The 21,673-nt window shown below is 36.0% G+C and overlaps 1 protein-coding gene and 1 pseudogene across 2 annotated transcripts in view; one reads left to right on the top strand and one right to left on the bottom strand.

The window, feature by feature from the left end:
- Nucleotides 1-21,673, top strand: part of CTNNA3 (catenin alpha 3) — a 1,753,506-nt gene that overhangs the window by 1,431,369 nt on the left and 300,464 nt on the right. The window lies entirely within an intron of this gene.
- LOC122492806 lies at nucleotides 4,027-5,528 on the bottom strand (annotated as a pseudogene).

The raw sequence follows: 21,673 nt of genomic DNA, 5'->3' as shown, positions 1-21,673 counted from the left end.
TCTCGCGGTCCGTGAGTTCGAGCCCCGCGTCAGGCTCTGCGCTGATGGCTCGGAGCCTGGAGCCTGTTTCCGATTCTGTGTCTCCCTCTCTCTCTGCCCCTCCCCCATTCATGCTCTGTCTCTCTGTGTCCCAAAAAGTAAATAAACGTTGAAAAAAAAAATTAAAAAAAAAAAAAAGGTTTTCTCACTGGGTCTCAGTCAATATGTTGGCCACAGTTAAGAGTATATGAAGACTTGACTGGGACTCAGGAATATGGTTCTAAGATTATTCATGTTGCTGTTGACAGGAGGATAACTCCTTCACTATGTGGGCTACTCACAACATGTCTTTTCCCACAGCAAGTGATGAGAAAGAGAGGCAGAGAAGGAAAGAAAAGCCACTGTTCTGTATAACGTAATATCAGGGTTACCATACTATTAATTTTGGCCATATCACATTGGTCACATAGACCAATCCTCATACAGCATGGAAGGGAACATTGAAAGAGTGTGAATACCAAAATTTGAGGATCATTGGAGGCCATGATGTAGGCTGATGTCCAGTTTTCCCTATGATCCCCAATGATTCATACCCCTGGAACATTCAAAGAATAATCACCCTTTCCCAAAGCCCCAAAAGCCCATCTTATTACAGCATCAGCACATAATCTAGAATCTCATTGTATGAATCAGGTCCAGGTATGGATAAGTTTCCTTGGGTATAGTTCTATAGGTACAGTCTATCCAGGACTGTTCATCTTCATTTGTAGGCTTGTAAACTAAAGAAATAAGGTATCTGTGTTCACATACTGAACATATAAAGGTGAGGCAGGCATAGGATAATCACCATAGATATTTCTTCATTTTTTTGTTTATTTATTTTTGAGAGAGAAAGAGAGAGAAAGTGCAAGTGGGGTAGGGGCAGAGAGAGAGGGAGACACAGAATCTGAAGCAGGCTCCAGGCTCTGAGCTGTCAGCACAGAGCCCGATGTGGGGCTTGAACTCAAAAACTGCAAGATCATGACCTGAGCCAAAGTTGGATGCTTAACTGACTGAGCCACCAGATTCCCCTCACCATAGATATTTCTAATACGAAAGGGGAAAAATAGAAGATACACAGGAGTTTTTGGTACCTAGAAGTTTTTAAATCCAGCCAGAAAACATTGGAAATTTATTGATTAGGACTCTGTCCTATTCCTGCCAAGGAGTTTTTCCTACATTGACCATGTCTCCATTTTGGTTCTACCTTGAGTTATACTTTATCCTCATGAAAGAGCATATTTACAGATATGTAGTCTTCTAAGCAGTCTGATTTCTCCTTGAAGGTCTCTTTTTATTTCCATTGTTTTTGTTCCTTACATTCTAAGCTGACAGTGTTTCTGCCACTATCATTTCTTTCAAAGGAAATTACAGTTATCCTATTCACCTCCTGAGGGATACGTCATTAGACAAAGCCACTCCCAAAAGTACCTTGGAGAAAAGCCTTTCTTTACGTTGGTATTCTGCTGAAACAATGAAGTCTCCCCAGCTCCCCACACTCCAGCCTTCTAAAATCACTGTTGTTTGGTTGAGAGACAGACTTTTAGAAAGAACCTCTCTTCAGAGGCATAACCTTTGATCATTCTGAGGTCTCAAAGGCACACTTTCCCTTCAGCTTTATATAGGCTTTCCTCAGGGTTCCTTGAATATGATCTTTTCTTGGAATTCGTTTCTTAATATCACCATTGTTTACTTCTAACAGAGGTGGGAATCTTAAAATTAAGACTGTTTAGATTATAAGATTTTATCTAACATCCCTATCCCACCCTTTTCAGTGCATCATTTCCTTATTGCACTTTTGTCTAAAGAGTAAGAAGAAACTAGGAGACACTTTCAACATAGTAGTCGGAAATCTCCACAACTAGCTCAACCAGTTTATTGCTATAAATATATATTTTTTTTTACCTTCCACATTTCTGCGGATAACTGGATATGCTTTCTGTCACTACTTAATGAGGAATCTTTCTGCCAATTTTTAGTAAGATTTTTTCCATACTTCTTTTAAGTCCTCTCTTCCAGCTTTTACACAAGTCAGCTCTAAAAACAGTGTGTTTAAGGCACTTTAAGACCTCCCCAGCACTTTTCTCAAAATCCCTGCAGTTTATTTAGCTCCATTCATTACCTAGTTTCAAAACCAATCTCATATTTTAAGTTTTTATCATTATAGGTGGATTAGACTTCTTATATCAAAATATTTATTTGCTACTTATGGTGGCATAATGAAGCACACAAAACTTTGCTTTTTAGAACAATATTTATTATCTCACTGTGTGTGTGCGTGCATGCGTGTATGTGTGTGTGTGTGTGTGCGTGTGTGTGTGTGTGTATTAGGAATCTTGGAGTGTCTTAGCTGGTTGAGTTTGGTTAAGTGTCTCACAAGGTTGCAGTTGAGGTATTGGGCAGCATTACAGTTCTGAAAGACGTAACTGGGGCTGAAGAGTTCATTTCTAAGCTCTCCTATGTGGTTTTGGCAGGAGGCTTCAGTTCCTCACCACTGGGCTTCTCTCATAGAGCTTATCACAACATGGCTTCCTCTAGAACAAATGATGAAAGGGAGACAGAGAGGAGAGAGAGACAGGGAGAAAGAGATAGAGACAGAGAGAGAGAGAGAGAGAGAGAAAGAGGAAAGGTAAAGAGAAAAACCAAATCTTGGAGGTATATACCATCACTTCTGTCATAATCTATCAGCCACACATTCCAATCTTAGTAAAACATGGAGGGAGGTTACACAAGGTTGTGGATTCCAGGAGGAGGCAGGGGTTATTGGGGACCATATCAGAAGCTGGCTACCACAGATACTATGGATGTGGTTTGTTCAAACTTAGGAAGCACTAAAATAGAGTAGTTAAAACAAGGCTCCCTATTCTGGAAAACAAAATTGGCAATTTCTTAAAAAGAAAAGCTAAATATACACTTACCTTATGATCCAGCAATTACATTCTGGGAGTTTATTTCAGAGAAATGAAAATTTAAGTCTACACAAAAATATATACATAATTGTTCATAGCAGCTTTTTATAATAGTCAAATAATGGAAACAATCAAAATATTCATGTGAAGAGTTAACACAAACTGTGGTGTGCTCATACCATGGGACACTACTTGGCAATAAAAAGAAACAGACTATTGATATGTGCAACAACTTGAACGAACCTCAGGGCATTATACTGAGTGGAAAAGAATGTCATTCTCAAAAGGTTACATACTGTATGATTCCACTTATACAGATTTCTTGAAGTAAAAATATAGAATGGAGAACAGATTAATGGTTGCCAGGATTTAAACAGAGTTAATGGGGAAGGATAGGTGTGACTATAAAAGGATAGTCGGAGGGAGATTTCTGTGGTATGGAATAGTTCTATATCTTGGTTGTGGTGGTGGTTACATGAATCTACACAGGCAATAAGATTGCATGAAAGTATATACACACTTTACACCGATGGCAATTGCATAGTACTGATACTATACTGTAGTTGTGTACAATGTAACCATTGAGGGGTAAAGAGTGCATGGGATCCCTCTGTGCAATCTTGCAACTTTCTGTAAATATATAATTATTTCAAAATAAACGTTTAAAAAATAATACATGGCCCTTCAAATCGGACAGTGTTCAAATCCCAGCTCTGTTAGCTCCCAACTGTGGATAGATTACTTAACTATTTTTTATTAGTTTACAAAATTCTGTGGGCTCCTGAGTGGCTCAGTCAGTTGGGCATCTGACTTCGGCTCAGGTCATGATCTCACAGCTCATGAGTTCAAGCCCCATGTCGGGCTCTGTGCTGACAGTTCAGAGCCCGGAGCCTGCTTCGGATTCTGTGTCTCCCTCTCTCTCTGTCCCTAACCCACTCGCATTCTGTCTCTGTCTCTCTCAAAAATAACTAAACATTTTTAAAAAAGATTACAAAAAATTCTGGTTAATTGGTTGGGATAATTTGTGGTGACAAAAATTTTAAGGTGAGGCTAGAAAGAAAACAACTGAAAGTAAAAGCACATGAGTCTTAAAATTTTACCTGTCTTTGCTTCATAATTTTCAAATCTGGTCACAAAAGGGGTGAGGAGATAGATAGTGTGGGAGAAGCAGAGGCAGAGAATGAAGTCCTCCCAGAATTTAATCGTCAATGGGTAACTGACAGCTTGTGTTATTCTTACTAGGGGGTGGCATTCTTGAAACATTGATTCTTCTTGGATATAGCCATGACATAAGCCTTTAATACTTACTTAAACTATTTGTCCCAGATCTTATGTTATTCATCTTTCAGTGGCCTTATTTGATACTGTTAATAACTTCAGTATGTTTTCTCTTAGACCTTAGCATGTATTTTCATCTCAAATAATTTATTTTTCTTAGCAACTGATAATCAATTTATTAAAAAGATTGATTTAAGCATCAGCAATGGTAACTTCAACCTTGACTCCTGGCTCAGTACTGATGGAAATAATCTGCTTGCCTATCTCAGAAGGACTGTGCAAATCAATGAGCTTGTGGATCCTCACCTGAAAATGATCCCGCGTCTTAGAACCTTCACCACAAGGAATTTTTCTTGTAGTGATTCTCAAGAGTCTTGGTGGGCATCTGAACTGGTCCTTTCCCTTTGAGATTCTTTTCCTTTGTGCCTCTGACCAAGCTGGCATATACTTCCTACCAAGATTTTATGTTTTGGTTGGTTAGAGTAATTACTAATTACTCGGTGATTACTCGGTGAATCTCTGTTTTCATAGGTGTCCTTCCCATATATTTAAAAGCCATGGCTGCAGTATGGCTTCCTGACCCACCTGTTCCTCTACAGGAGTGAACACAGGGAGTCAGTAGCAGAAGTCAGGCATCAGAAACTCTGCTGTAGCTGTGACCATCTCTTCCTCAAAGAGAACTCAAATCATTTATAGCTAATGATATCTTTCTGCCACCATTTTAGGAGTGTGTATAAACTGTTGCCATATATTGTTCTATTTATAAATTCTTATTAATGGCATTAATTTCTGCTTCTGCTCCTCTAATATTGATTCACAATCCAACATTTCCATGTCCAGAACCCCTAGAGATGGAGTCATTGCATGTTTTCAAGTGTGAAAGGATGATGATACCCGTAAGTGGGTACTTTTCTTAAAACATCTGCTCTTAAATAACCATTTGCCTTATTTGCAAAATGGTGATTATAATATCTAGTTTAAAGACTTACTATGGGGATGAAATGAGATAATGTTTCTAAAGGGCATAGCACATTGCTTATGTTGACTCAAACATTGAATAAACAGCAACTCAATATGCCAGCACCTATATCTTCCTCTGCTACTGTTTCCCTTCAGATTTGTTCATGGACATTCTGTTTTCTGTACCATCTCATGATGGTGGCCATCCAGTGTCTTAAGCTGTATCACTTTTACTTTCCATGGGTTCCTTCTCCCCTGTCAATCTTGCCCATTACTCTGTGCACATCAGATTCCACTGGGTACTGAAGCCAAATCGTAAAGAGATCTTTCTTCCATTTTGTTCTTTTCAAGAATTGCTTTATACTCCACAACAGAAAGTGTGCTTTTTTTTCTAAGATTCACTCATGAGTCACAGGTCCATAGGGAATCGAGTTGGGGGCTTCTTCGAGGGAAATCATCACACTATACTGAGAATCTCCTCTACCCTCAGGCAACCAACCTGCATTTTGGGAGAGACGATGCGCATCACTTCTATCTCACATAGAATGAGTTCTTTCCTAGGAGGTTGCTCAGTTCCTCCAACAAATCAAGGTTAATATGTTCCATTACAAAATCAGAAGGAAGCATTATTTTCTTTCTCTTTTTTCCTCATTTTATGTTCAGAAAATCCACTAATTGGACAATATCTATTCTCTCTCTCTTTCCTGAAATACCTAAATGATAAATAATACCATAGAAAATGAGAAACTATCCTAGGCAAACAGCTGTATTGCAAGGGACAGTAAGAGACAGCAAACAACCCTTACTTCCTAGAACAACAAAGAATACACTTTCTTGAACTCTCCAGGCAGCACCCCACCCCCATCTCTCTCTCTCTTCATATGTGTATAAATGTGTGTACGTGTATATGTAAACCCAGTAAAAAGAAATGTAATGCAACTACTCCAATTTACTGTCACAAACAATATAACGAAGTACACTTAAGTAAGATTTTATGTCTTTATTGTCATGTCAAAAATTAACACGCGATCTTCTACAGTTTATATGCCAGGTAAAGATTGAACCTCCTGCTAGCAGATACTCAAATATTTTGATGAAGGAAAGCAAGCACAAGTTAAGCAGGTGCGACTGCATGCCGCAGATTTCAAGGGACACCTCTTCTTTTATTTACCAGGGGAGGGTAATGTTACTCTGAAGGCAGCTAAGGAGGCAGAATAGTTGCTACCTCTGTGTGTTTGGCAGGCTGCCAGCATCCCTGGCAATAGAGTCTGCTAAATCTTTTTTTTTTTTTTAATCATTTTTGCTCATGTAGACTACTGAGTACAATGCATAGAAACACAGTCCTTTCAAAATTACACAGCCTCCAATGCTCCTTACAATGTTTTTGGCTGCTATCAAGCAAAACCCCGGTTTCTGCTGACTTCCCATTTTAAATGACTCTTACAATAATTTCTTGAATTCTGCTTTCATGAAGCAGTTCTAAGAGAGAGAAAAAAAATTTCCCCCAAGAAATTTGGGTAAATATGGCTAGGGGCCAAAGCAGAAAATGTGCTTTGCAAAGCTGTAGCCTGCCACTTCTTACATATTAAACTTATTATTGTGAATTGGGGATTTAGTCACTTCTTTTCCCTTAAATGTGTCTTACAGCCATAGGCACTTGGAAATGCTCTGAATTAAAAAGTTTGGGTGTCTTAAATTAGTTCATGGTCTGTGATGGGTGAGTCCAGAACTGATTTAGGGGCCAAGGTGGGTTAATACTATTGATGTTTGCAAGATGGTTTCAGTATTTCTTCTCATCAGTTTAGCTCATACCCTATTGTAAGATAATAATGAAATTATATTTTATATCTATTTTAAGGACTAGTATAATATTATAAAATTTCCCTGGCATATAGACGATATAGCTTATTAACTTATCTTAGCTAGTGTGATATATGAATAAATTGCTATTTGCTTTTTAAGTTTTTAAATCTGTAATGCTACATCAGATGTACCAAAGCAAATAAAGACATTTGAAATACTATATGGGGAATTACAATAAGTGAGGACGTATTTTCTATATTAATCTGCAAATATGAGGATACCAAACCTTGCAATAAATATCCTATGAAGTTATAAGTAGAAACCCAGTAAAAGAAAAAAATATTCTTAAAGGAAAACTTTTAATGAAAATTTTGCAAAGGGACTGTGATACATGATACATTTCTAGGTGTGAATGGAGCAATTTGTACAACCTAGGACAGCTCTTCTCATTTTTGTCTTAATGATATTTTCCTGAAATAAATACATAAGACTAAACTTAATTTTTTTTAGTATCTATTCATTTTTGAGAGATAGAAACAGTGTAAGCTGAGGAGGGGCAGAGAGAGAGGGAGACACAGAATCTGAAGCAGGCTCCAGGCTCTGAACTGTCAGCACAGAGCCCAACGTGAGGCTCAAGACCAGGAACTGTGAGATCATGACCTGAGCCAAAGTTGGAAGCTTAACCAACTGAGCCACCCAGGGGCCCCGAGCTAAACTTTTATAATTGCGCACGTACTAAATAGAAACCTTCGCAGCAGTGCAGCATTGAGAGCTGTAGCCCTCAGTTACTCGGGTTTCACCTTCTCGTTCTTCCCTTTTGGTGGCGAGGAGGTACTTACAGTGTGTCCTAAAGGATCCCTTCACAGATGCTGCCCATGTCTGCTGTCCCCTTCTCTGGAGCCCTTTAGAACTTTGGTGTGGTGAAGGTAGAAGTGTAACATTATTCATTTTTACTATTTCACTTTTTATATTCCCCACGAGGTCTAACTCCTCCTTTGGAACTCGACATCCGCTATATCTTTATGCCTTGGCCAAAACTTTAATTTTTTTAATTCCTCAAACTGCCGTCTTTTTCTGTGTCGATAGTGTTACTGTTGCTGCTGTGCTACTGCTTGGAAGCATTCTGGGAAGGGAGCCAGCTCCAAATTTACATTGGTTATAAATCAGGCAATTCATTAATAGTATAGCATGACCGAAGTTCCCAAACCATTGCTTCCCTGAGAGTTACCACTTAGTCCTGTAGATGCCCCCAGAGAGCTCTCTGTTTATGGGAAGTGTTCTTTCTACTATGTAAAATCTGAGAATATTTCAGTGTGGGCAACCCACGCAAGAACCTGACTTCCTATATTTACAAAGTAGCTTGGGTCCTAGAGAGATATTATAATTTTGTCATTTTCAAGGAGATCATATTTTCAACATTTGGTGTCAATAAACTAGTGTGAATTTTTTTGTGAACCTTTATGCGGTTATGTTGGGTTTTGTTGTTGTTGTTGTTGTTCTAGACCCCATCTGCTTAGCATAGTTTTATGTTGTGCAGAATACATTGATATCTCACCTGATTTATAAAAACCCATATTATGTTAATTTATTTAGTGCAGTTTTAAATAACACATAATGTAAATATAAATCTCTGCAAAAATAACAATGTACCCATTTATACATTTCTTTAAGCTAAAGGTATAATTACTGGCTACCTGAAAATAACATTAACATCATTGTAGGCATGAATTGGGAGAAATATTCATATCCATTCAGTGGATTTGCTCTGGAATTTTGAAATAGACCTTCCTCTAAAGAATTTCTTTTTTATTGTTAAGTCTAACAGATCATGTAATAATTGGAGTTTTTTTTTCTTATCAGGATCAAAAATTATGCTCTTTTATTGTTAATGCAAGACTCTTTGACCTAATTGAAGTTTGATTATTTAAGTAAGCTGAGATTCTGAATCTGATTTTTTATTACCTTGTTTGCTTTACTAAGTTATAGAAAGTTACTAAAGGATTATGATTATTTTTTCCCTCATAACAGCTGTATATTGAGATCACACTTCCCAGCATACCTAAACTTTTCCTACCCATATATGTCACACTTGTTTTCAGTGCCTAAAGTTCCTTTCCCAAATTTATTTTTATTTTATTCTATCTGGTTTGTACAATGCCATTACTTTAAAAGGCCGATTAGAATCAATATAAAACACCTTGGATATTATATGCTAGATGAATTTTCTTACAAATATATATCAAGTAATACTTTTGACTGTGTTTTTAAGATGTGAGAGCCAGGAAAGAACATCAAGTTAGAGAAAAGCATTGTAGCGGCTAGGTATTTCTGTTTTACTTCTGTCTCTCTGTTTTCTCTGTCTTACTTTCATATAAAAGTTGCTTAGAGAATAGACTGAAATATTTACTAAATCAAATAGAAACTGCATAGATATCTGCCACGACATACACATATTTTAACCAAGTATGAGAAACCCATGCTAAGGTTTTCCTGAATCCACATGATTTACTCCCCTAGAGCTCCAATTTGTAAGCAGAACCTAACTTATTGCCACAAAATAAAGAAATATGGAAAAAGGACTTATCCCTGCCTCTTGTTTTCTTCATGCCTTTTAAAACATATTGCTTTCTAAGATACCTAAAACCTCTGATTGCTTCTTTCCTTTTACCTTGGCTTCCACCACTTGTCCACACTGACCTATTTTACTGTTTCTCAAACACCCCAAGTGTGATTCCACCTCAGGGCTTTGGAAGCACCTGTTTTCTTTGCATGGAATATGTTTCCCCCAGATGTATTGTGTGGGTGTACCTGTCCCTCCCCCCCCACCTCTTTTCCAGATGTACCTTATCAGTGACATGTACCTGATTCTCCCTGTTAAAATTCCAACTGTCCCTTGTTTCATGCACTCATCCTTCTTACCTCATTGTAATTGATAGCATTTCTTTCCTTATAGAATGCCCAATGTTTACTCATTCATTACATCTTTTGTCTTTCTCTTAACTAGAAGATTTGTCTGTTTTGTGTGTGTGTGTGTGTGTGTGTGTGTGTGTGTTTGTTGTTGTTATTGTTTGTTTTTTCTCCCAATTACATATTCTCAAATCTTAGAACAGTGCCTGGGATAAAGTAGGCTCTCTACTTATTTATTGAATGAATAAATGAATGACATAGCAGAAATTATGTTATTACTTTAACTGCAACAATATCTTACTTATTGACATACACAGAGCTTCTAAATTGCAGTTTAGGTACAGCCATCTCCTGAGAGGATGAGGTTGGGGTTGCAGAACTTTTAAGAATATACTTTGCTTAAAAAACATACCAGATTTACCCTGAATATCCTTTGGGTGGTCTTGGTGGGGACACTGGTGGATATTAAAGTGCAGGAGACCAAAGCCACCCTTTCTTATATTCCTTGGGCATTGATTCCTCTGGTTACTGGGAGAGGAGAGTTGTCATATTTTTATAACATTGGTGCTTATTTGGGAATGTTGAGTGTGTGAAGTGTATGTGAGGGAAGAAGTGGTATTTAATTATGTAGTTAAACAAAACAATACATGTAAACACAACAGAAGGCCATAAGAAAATTACTTTTTTCAATGTACACTAACTGTATTTTCTAGTATTTTATCATCTTTTATATACATCTCTCCTTTTTAAATTCCTTACATATGATTTTCCAAATTGATTTGATTAAACAATTTTTTCAAGCCATGCTGGGGAGGTTTGGTTTTTATGTGTTTGCTATAGATGATATAAATACAGACTGATGTATATAACCAAGCAGTTTGGAAACAGTACTATATAAATGCTATTTATTTTAATTATTATTATTTAGTGGCAATTATATTATGATTTAGTTAAGCTTTATTATATTGTTCTAGGGTATTATCAATCTAGGAATGCTCATAAAAGTTCAATATCATTTGTGGTTTTATTTTGTCTTTGTAATCTATTTCTTGTGAATATGTAAAGAGAAAGGGATTGGGAAGTTTAAAATTCTTTTCATTTTTGTTTCCCATGTTTGAATAGCTACAGAATTACTAAATCCTATACAATTTCCCTCTCCATCTATCTACCTAGTTCTTACTCCCGAAATGAGAAACCAAAATCATTAGCTGCTTTTCACCTTTTGCCTGAGCCTCATCTACTGTCTGGGATTCTTCAAACTATAAGTGGAATGGAAAATTGAGCACTGATAAAAATATTTTTGATATTCTTTCTGCACATTTTCTCATTAAGTATACAGAGAGGAGGTTCACTGATGCTGACAGAGTAGCTGATTGTGCCTGGAAGAAATATTGTGGTGGCAAGTACAAATTAGATCATCTCGGACTAGCTTGCGTTTTGCTGTTTCAGCTGCTATGAATGACTACAACAAAATAATTTTTTTATTAATGTGAACAAATACATCAGGTAGAAAATTACTTTAAAAATAGTGATTTGGGCATTGCAACACCATTTCAATCCACATGAGCACAACAGTATGACAAGAGCTAGATGATCAACATCAGCCTTCTTTCTAAAATTTGAATTCATGTGTTGAAAAAGCAATAAAGATATCTAGAGCTAAATAAACTAATATATTCAGTAAAGGTTTTGCCTGCTCCATTTCTCACCTCTGCCATCATTAGTTTCATGATGTAAAAGAAAACACTTTCAAAATTCGTTTTTTTGACGAAGTAGATACATCAATGGCATGTCTAAAAGATGGATTCATTTTGACAGTAGGAATAAAAAAAGAGCAAGATATGTGGCTATGGCATGCATAACATTTTGGAAACGATACTCTAGCTTATTTGATGGCTATCCAGATATCTCAAATACAGGGGTGCATTGTCTATTTTCAGTAATGTTCTTCTTTAAGAAAAAGAAACACTGTCTCTTTGGTTGCATATTATACAAAAGAAGTGTACCAACCCCATACAGTTAAATAACTCCTCTTAGGGGTACCTAGACACATTTTTTTTTCATGAAATGTAATGGGTAAGTTTCAGAAATGTTGTAAAATCATGGCATGAGATTTAAGGATCAAAATATATACCTTTTAGAACAATATATATTAATAATAACATTCCAAATTATATATTAGAGAAGCTTATTATTTTTTTTCTTATCTAGTCTTATACTTTTTTTCTTTAAGGTGAATTGTGGTTAGATATTATTTATTTGCACTTGACAAAATATACTGAGTTCTGAGAAAATATATGACAACTGAATATACATACACATTCTTTCATCTGCCAAGAGACTGACTTTAAAAAGTATTAAAGACTTCAATACCCAAAAACAAAACAAAATAAAACAAAAACTACAACAAATAATGTGAATAAAAAAATGAGCAGAGGACCTTGATAGACATTTTTCTAAAGAAGACAAATGAAAAGATGCTTAACATCACTTATCAACAGGGAAATGAAAATCAAAACTATAATGAAATATCACTATATGCCTATCAGAATGGCTAGAATAAAAAATACAACAAATAACAAGTGTTGGCCAACATGTAGAGAAAAAGGAGCCCTCGTGTACTATTGGTAGGAATGAAAACTGGGGCAGCCACTATTGAAAACAGTATAGAGGTCCCTCAAGAAATTAAAAATAAAATTGCCATATGATTCAGTAATTCCACTGCTGGGTATTCACCCACTGAAAATGAAAACACTAATTTGAAAAGACATATGCCCCCCCCATTTTTACTGCAGCCTCATTACAATAGTCAAAATATGAAAACAACCCGTGTGTGTGTACAGATGAAAAGATAAAGTGGATATATATACACATATAGGAGTATTACTCAGTTATAAAAAAGAATGAAATCTTTCCACTTGCAACAGCATGGCAGGACCCAGAGGGTGTAATGCTAAATGAAATAAGTCAGACAGAGAAAGACAAGTCCCATAGGATTTTACTTATGTGGAATTTAAGGGGAAAAATAATAAGCAAGCCAAGAAAAAAAGAGACAAATAAAATATGAGACTCTTAAATACATAAAACAAACTGGTGGCTTCTAGAGGGTGAGGGGGCTGGGGGATGAATGAAATAAACACAGGGGATTAAGAGTACACTTATCACCATGAGCACTGAATAATGTATAGAATTGTTGAATTATTATATTGTAAACTTGAAAATAATATAACACTGTTAATTATAATTGAATTTAAAAAAGTATTAAAGACTACCAATGTATAATTTAGTTTTATTGATTATGTTTAAAAATTTAGATGTAGTAAAGGAGATATGCATTTTAAGTGGACAACGTGCACATGGGGAGACCTCAGTTAGTCTGAATCTATCCTTTATTACTTGTATGACAGAGGCTATGTTGCAATACAAGCCCATGAATAGAAGCACTCCATAATGTAAGCCAAACTTTTATTTTATCAAGGAGAGAGTTTTGTTTTTTAAAATTTAAAATTTTATATTATTATTTTTGAGAGAGAGAGAGAGAGAGAGCGTGCATGGGGGAGAGGGACAGAAGGAGAGAGAGAAAGAGAAAGAGAATTTAAGCAGGCTCCATGCTCAGTGACCCTGGGATCATGACCTGAGCTGAAATCAAGAGTTCAATGCTCAACAACTGAGCAACCCAGGTGTCCCTACAAAGGAAAGAATTTTTTAACTGACTAATTTAACTATGAAATATTTCCAGAGTCTAGATGAAATAGTCAAATATCTGCAAATTACTTACTATATCAATTTAAATATATATGTTTATAATAAAAATTACATGAAATATTTGGATGAGAACTGTTACTTAGCCTTTGCTCAGATTTCATCAAACACATCTCTTTGCATTCCTTATTTGCATCTTGAGACCTCAGCAGCTTCATCTTCTTTGAGTCATCTAAGACAATTTTCCAGAAACATCACTCTGTTTGAAATACTCAAATGTATGAATAAATGGATCATGTCATCACTCAAAAATTTATTTCATAGATAGCCCAGAAAATTAGGTCATTCCCATTTATTCATTTATTCTGTAAGCATGTATACATGATCTCCATAAAGTAAGGTTACTTTGATACAGTGATTTTCAAAATGTTTGTTTAAAATTATATCTAATAGTTAATAGTTTTATGAGAAGATATCTCAGGAATAGTCACTAAATTGTTGTTACATTTATTTGCCTTTATTTTTAAATGCATATAGATGGCCTCTGTAATTGGCCAAAGACAGGATTGGTTGAGTCTTTCCTAAGCATGTTGACCAAAATAGAACATTCACCTGGTGAATTGCCTAAATTTGAATCAAATAAAGGGGTGCCTGGATGGCTCAGTTGATGAAGCGTCAGACTGTTGGTTTAGGCTCAGATCATGATCTCGTGATTTGTGATTTTGAGCCCCGTATTGGGCTCTGTGCCAACAGTGCAGAACCTGCTTGGGATTCTGTTTCCTTCTCTCTTTGCCCCTCCCCTGCTCATCCTCTCCCTCTCTCTCTCTCAAAATAAATAAATAAATTTTTAAAAAGAAGTATCAAATATAAAGTTACCACCTTTTTTAAAGTAATGCTTATGTAACAAAAGTCCTTTTTTGATAGTTGAATATATCCGTTAAATTTATGTGTCCATTTTTTTAACCAAATCGGGGTGTAATAATATTGCAGATCTTTCTGGAGACTAAAGAGTATGCTTAGATTAGTAACTTGCACATAGTACTTGACACATGTCAAATAAATGATAACCTCTTATATTTATAAAAAGAATCACCAATTTTCATATTGTATTTTTCTTCAATGTTAATTAACAAAGGTCTGTTAATAGATGCATAAATAATGCAACTACACATAATAACAGGTCATGTAGATAATTTTATCATTTTGTATTTATTTACTACCTGAATCTAAATGAAATGAAAAATTTTAAAAATGATGCTATTATCCATCAACTAACATATATTTGTCATTTGAAAATTTTGTTTAAAATGTGTTTATAAGAGAAAATAATACCTAAAACCATATGATATTTCTTCTCCTTCTCTCTTCTTCTTTCCCTTTTTCTTCCCCTTCTTTTTCTTCTTCTTCTTCTTCTTCTTCTTCTTCTTCTTCTGCCTCTCAGTAGCTTTCTGACTTTATTTTCATTTATTTATATTGAAGAATAATTGACATAAAATATTGTATTAGTTGCAGGTATACATAGTGATTTGATATTTATATACATTATGAAATAGCACGACAATAAGTCTAGTTACCATCTGACCATATACTAATTTCCAATTTGCATGTTGGGTATAGATTCTTTTTTTTTTTTTTTCATTTTACACCTTACATATAAAAGTGAGTCTTAGTTTCATACCACTTACATTCTAGAAATTCACTTCTAAATTAGGAACTGAGAACTGAGAATATGGTTAGTTTTAGAAGCAATGTGATTGAAAGTGTTTACATTCCAAAATCTGCTCACTCCACGTTGTTAACAAAATAGTGTGTGAGCGTGTGTATGTGATGAAAAATTGCAGAATACAGTAGTACAGAAATTAAACACAATGGAATAAGAAATAGTCCATGTGTTCAAACTGTGCCTGAAAGAAAATCAAATTTGATTAGTGAACAGGAAAGTGGAAAATAGAAAATTATGTGTGTGTTCTGGAGCAGGCTTCTCAGCATAATCTGTGAGATTGAGAGATTGCAGACACTCATTTTTAGGATAAATTTCATCTCAAAATTTATTGCTACTTTTGCATTAATTTTGATAGATCTTTAGTTCACTCCTATGGGTTGATTTAAAAAACAAAAAGCGCAATACTTAAACTTTGGTATTGTTTATGCCATTAATTATGTATGTGTTTCTTCATTTGTCAAATGCTTCTTGGGCTTCTACTCTGTGCCCTGGCACTTGAGTAGGCATCAGTAATCCAGCAGGAGTAAGCTATGGTCCCGACATTCACATAAATCAGACTAAGAGGAGGAGACAGATGTTTAAACTGATAATACACACATGAACAGATGGGAGAACAAGGGAGTAAGTGGTCACCTATGGACCAGTGAAAGCACTGGGATACTTGTCGTAGGTGCCAGGAGACAGTACTCCGTACTGTGATGAGCTACACATCTGCAGGGCAAGGCTGGGGCAGAATCTTGGAGGATATTTACACCATACTGGACTTTGGAAAGTTTATTTTATAGGCAACACAGAACTATTGAAAGGTTTTGATCAGGAAGTCACTCTTATACTTATGAGAGGTTTGGTCCTTTAATCTATAAAATAAAAGAGATTAAGTTGACACTTTCTATCCCTTTTTGTTATAAAGTTTTGCGATGTATCAGTGAAATTTGGTTGTTATTTTGTCCAACAAAAGGGGAGGGAAGAGAGAGAGTCTGAATGAGAAATTCGGATGTGTTGATTGCTTGTATCAGCTACCATATAGTTTCATCAACCAAGGAAAACCTAACTGCTGTTTGGAGTAGGCAAGAGGTGAAGATATAGGAGCACCTGGGTGGCTCAGTCAGTTGAGAGTCCTACTTGGCTCAGGTTATGACCTCATGGTCCATGAGTTTGAGCCCCAAGTTGGGCTCTGTGCTGATAGCTCAGAGCCTGGAGCCTGCTTCAGATTCTGTGTCTGCCTCTCTCTCTGACCCTTCTGCACTCACACTCTGTCTTTCTGTCTCTCTCAAAAATAAATAAACATTTAAAAATTAAAAAAAAAAAAGAAGTGGAGAGATAGAGCAATGTGAGTGGTGCATTTTCATCCTTTAATTTAAAATAAATTATTTTAGAAGATCCTATTCTTTGTGAAGGAGTTCTTAATGAGATTTCAGGGTATGTTGATGACCTTGGCCTTTTCCTAATGCTTGGTAGCTTTATTAGAAAACAAGGATGAAAGTGAGTCTGTGAAGTTGATCCTACCCCTACCATTCTACCTCCAATACCCTCAAGTTGTTTTAAAATTTTGGGTTTCAGATGCTGAAGATATAATAGTAAATGTAAAAGATTATGGCCCCTACTAGAATTTATAGTCTTGAGGGGTGGAGATAGGGACCAGCAGTAATTAAATATCAACACAAATAACATTTACCAGTTAGGTCCTTATTAGGGTAGCTAGATTTAGCAAATAAAAATATAAGACATCAATTTAAATTCAAATTTTAGATAAATGATTAATAATTATGCTAAAATATAATAAAATTATTTGTTAATTATCTGAAATTCAAATTTAACTGAGCATATTATTTTCCTAGAAACCCTAAACATTCCTAATTTTTCAGATGGGTTAATAAAATTAAGTAATTTAGTCACTGAAGTTTTTTTTCTTTTCCTTGGGGAAAAATTAATTCCAAAAGAGATTATTCAAAGCTAGAACATCATTCTTGGGTAATGTTTTAACCTTTGAGAGTATGCCTACTTAATAATTATGGCTCTCATATCCTTTTCTATCCACTAAGATTATTGTATGCTATTCCCAATATTATTGCTTTGCTTCTGTAGGAGTGAGACCACTCCCTGTATTACCCACATCTTTTTGAAAACCTAGAAAGCTCATTTCAACAAGTGTGGACTTGTCACCATTCAGAAACTTTTTTATAATATCCACTGAAACATAATAGCACTTAAAACATTATTTAGTATTGTTAGTTTATACTTGCACTTTACTGATTTTAAAGTTTATTTATTTATATTGAGAGAGAGAGAGCACGAGCATGCGCACAAGCCAGGAAGAACAGACAGAGAGAGAGAGAGAGAGAGAGAGAGAGAGAGAGAGAGAGAATCCCAAGTAAGCTTAGGACTGACAGGGGGGCTCCATCTCACAAACTAGTCTGAATCTGAGGCAAGATCAAGAGTCAGGCGCTTAACTGACTGAGCCACCCAGGCAACCCAGGCTTTATAACTGAAATTCATTTTTGTCTTTGTTCTCTAAATGCATACCATTGACTTAAATACTTTACTAATTCAGCTAATATCATAGTGATTCTTTTCTCTGTTCTGAAGGATCTTATTGACCTTGCAAAATGGGTGATAATGCTGGTCTTTCACCAGCATTGGTGGTTGGATCCCCCATTGGAAGAGAATGATGGAGGTAGATCTGTAATGTTGATACTCATCCAAACTCCAAACTTTTGCTTGTAATTTTGGGTTATTTGTCCCATGACAAATGATATAGCCAAGACCTCAGCATTAAAGGCCCCATAGAGGTTTTCTTCTCTCATAGTGATGTCTCCTGTTTATAAAAGTGCAAAAGAAGACTTCACCGAAGGGAAAGAACCTTGTTAAATATAATTCTTTTGAGGCACGCCTGGGTGGCTCACTCAGTTAAGCACCGACTTCAGCTCAGGTCATGATCTCACAGTTTGTGGGCTCGAGCCCCGCATTGGGCTCTGTGCTGACAGCTCAGAGCTGGAGCCTGCTTCAGATTCTGTGTCCCTCTCTCTCTCTGCCCCTCCCCCACTCATGTTCTGTATCTCTCTCTCTCTCTCTCTCAGGAATAAATAAACATTAAAAATAAATAAATAAATACAATTCTTTTGAGAAAATCCAAAAACTAATATACATTTAGGACAAGATTTTTTGCTAACTAATTTATACCACTTTAAAAGAGCTTAAGTTCTCACGTGGAAGACCAAGACTTGAGATTTGGGAAGTGCTTATAGAAGATGAGATTAAAGAGTGTGATGGACAAGTCAGCATTCTAAGAAAAAAGAAAGGAATGAAGGAAGGAAAAGAAAGAAAGAAAGAAAGAAAGAAAGAAAGAAAGAAAGAAAGAAAGAAAATATGAAAAAACTCAAAGATTAAAGCATACCAATGTATTAACTAGAAATTAATAAAAAATGATCACATAATCTGCTGGAAATTTAAATTTATATGAGTGGGATTAAGGGGAGATTATGTGTAAATATGGAATTCAGACCATTTTGGAAGTTTGAAATAGAAAAATAAGAGAGAATAACTTAAATATTAAACAATGATTTCTTTGAAGTTTTGAAGTAGGTAGGATTGAAGCCATAGCTTCAGTCGTAGCTTTCCATGATTAAAAGTAGAGGTGGGAACACTTGGGTGGCTTACTTGGTTAAGCATCTGACTTTACCTCAGGTCATGATGTCACGGTTCATGGGTTTGAGCCTGCATGGGACTTTGTGCTGACAGCTTCAAGCCTGGAGCCTGCTTCAGATTCTCTCTCTCTCTCTCTCTCTCTCTCTCTCTCTCTCTCTCTCCTTCTCTATCTGCTCCTCCCCTGCTCTCTATCTCTAAAAAATAAATGAACATTAAAAAAAAAAAGTAGAGGCAAACCAATACAAGTAGAGGTAAACAATCAAAGAAGTATAAATGACCAAAAGAGTTGAGCTATCCCTGGAGTCTATAACAAGTCTACACAAAAAGCTTTTAAGCTTTTTAAAAAGTGGAATATACATGTTCTTCCAATGGAGAGAAATAAGGGTGTTACAGGAACAATTATTTTTTAAAATGAAGAGAATATATGAAATAAGTAACACCATGTAGTTTAAGTGTTCTAGAAGTACCTGCTTAGAGGAAATACAGTGGAGTTTTGGCTTACTGAGGAGAGGGGATAGGAAATAGGCCTTGTAGGAAATTCACCAGAACCAGTAAAAAATGAAGAGAGGAATACTGATTGTGAATGGAAGTCCAGCTGAAATTAGGTGTCAAGCCCCCAAACCAAGAGCACACTGTATACACTGTTAGCCAATTTGAAAATAAATTATATTTAAAAAAAAGAAATTAGGTATCAAAATTTAAAACAGGGCATTTCTTCTGTCTTTTGCCAAAAGAAGGAGGAGGAGGAGGAGGAGGAGGAGGAGGAGGAGGAGGAGGGAGTAATGATTTAGGATTAAAGATTGGCAGCCTAGGGAAGATTAGATGGGTAGGTGATGGTGACAGGTGACAGAGGAGGGAAAGAACCTTTGGAAGATAGGCATTTAGAGAAGGCAGCAATGACAGAACTAAGCTGAATCTTAGTCTGGGTAGTGAGTAAAGTGTAGTCAGAAGTAAGCCAGAGAAGCCAATGATAAGAGAAATAACTGCAGTAGAGATTTTGATGTGGGTGACGTGGAAGTTTAATAGCTTAATGAGAATAGGATTGATATCACTGAAAACAGTTCTCAATTTTGAAGATGGAGGTGTACAGGGTGACAAGTTCTATGTTAGAAGTCAGGCAGGCTACTAAATGAGCTAAAGAAACTGAGTTTCAAGGTGTCATTGAGCTAGCAACACGGGTTTCAAAGGTGTCAGTAACAATGGATAATAAGAAAAATTCTAATCTAAATGCTGGCGTCATGAGGAAGATAGGGTGATTTGGAGTTTTTAATCATTATAGGTAGAATGTTTTCTACAAACTGCAACCTAAAGCAATTTTTCCTTAGAGCAAAATACTGCCTAAACCTCGGCTATTAAGTTAGATTTTATATGCTGAGTAATGTTTAATACAACAAGATTTCAGTAAAATACCACAACCACAGGAATGTGATTTGTATGCATATTTCAGAAATAGGAGGATTGAACAGAAATATGAAAGGACTGCCCATGGTCATAAATTAGAAATTACATGAAGAAAATTTTATTGGACACATTTGCAATGCAATTCTGAAAAGAAGTCCAGTGATTGTGATACTCGCATCCATATTTTATACTGAACTTCATCATAGAGTTTAAATCATCATTTCAAAACTAGCTAGTATTTATTCAAACTGCTTCAGTGCATTTAATAAATCCATTCCTACCTCAAACTTATGTAACCCTTGTAAGAACTGGTGGCCAGGTAATCACTACAGGTTATTTTACTTTTGTTCATGCTTTAGAAACTGTTCACTTCATTCTATTGACCTTCGTTACAGATCACTTTACTTCTGATTATATCCTTACCTTTCTGCCATCCCCACTGGGTTTGATGCAAAACATTGTCCCATTGATTCTGAAGCCTGCCTCTATAATATCTTTCTTCTTCCTTGAAACCACCCTCAATCTAGTGGCCTGACTTTCTCTGAGACAAGATGAATCTGTGTGTGTGGTGGGGGAAAGGGGGCAGGCATGTGGGTGTATACTTGTACTTCTTAGTGAGTCTTAGTCATTAAACTTTTGTGGAAAGAATTATTTTTTAATTGTTTTGATAAGAACACTTACCATGTGATCTGCCTTCTTAACAGAGTTTTAAGTGTACAGGAGAGGATTGTTAACGATAAGCACAGTGTTTTATAGCAAATCTCCATAAATTATCCATTTTGAATAACTTAAGGTATATATCTTTTGAGGGGCACCTGAGTGGCTCAGTTGGTTGAGCATCTGACTTTTAATTTCAGCTGAGGTCATGATCCCAGGGTCGTGGGATGGAACTTCTCTCCCTCTACCCCTCTCCTCTGCTTGCACCCTCTCTCTCTCTCTCTAAATATATATGTATATCCATTGAATAACAATTCCCCATTTCCCCCTCTGCTCAGCCCTTGACAATCACTATTCTGCTCTCTGCTTCTGTGAGTTTGTCTATTTTAGATATCTCATATGAGTCAAATAATGTAGTATTTGTTCTTCTGTGACTGTCTTCCAGCGTCATCCATCTTGTTGCGGATGGTAAGATTTCCTTTTTTCTTAAGGCAAATAATATTAGGTTTATGTGTAATGTCACACTTTCTTTATCCATTCATCCATTGATAAACATTTAGATAGTCTCCATAAGTTGGTTATTGTGAATAGTGTTGCAATGAACATGGGAATGCAAATATCCCTTTGCGATTCCGATTTTAGTTCTTTCAATATGTACCCAGAAGTGAGA

This window comes from Prionailurus bengalensis, chromosome D2, assembly GCF_016509475.1.
Source record: "Prionailurus bengalensis isolate Pbe53 chromosome D2, Fcat_Pben_1.1_paternal_pri, whole genome shotgun sequence".
NCBI classification, from domain to species: Eukaryota; Metazoa; Chordata; class Mammalia; order Carnivora; family Felidae; genus Prionailurus; species Prionailurus bengalensis.
The sequence above is the reverse complement of the archived record's forward strand: the minus strand, read 5'-3'. Positions and strand labels throughout refer to the sequence as shown.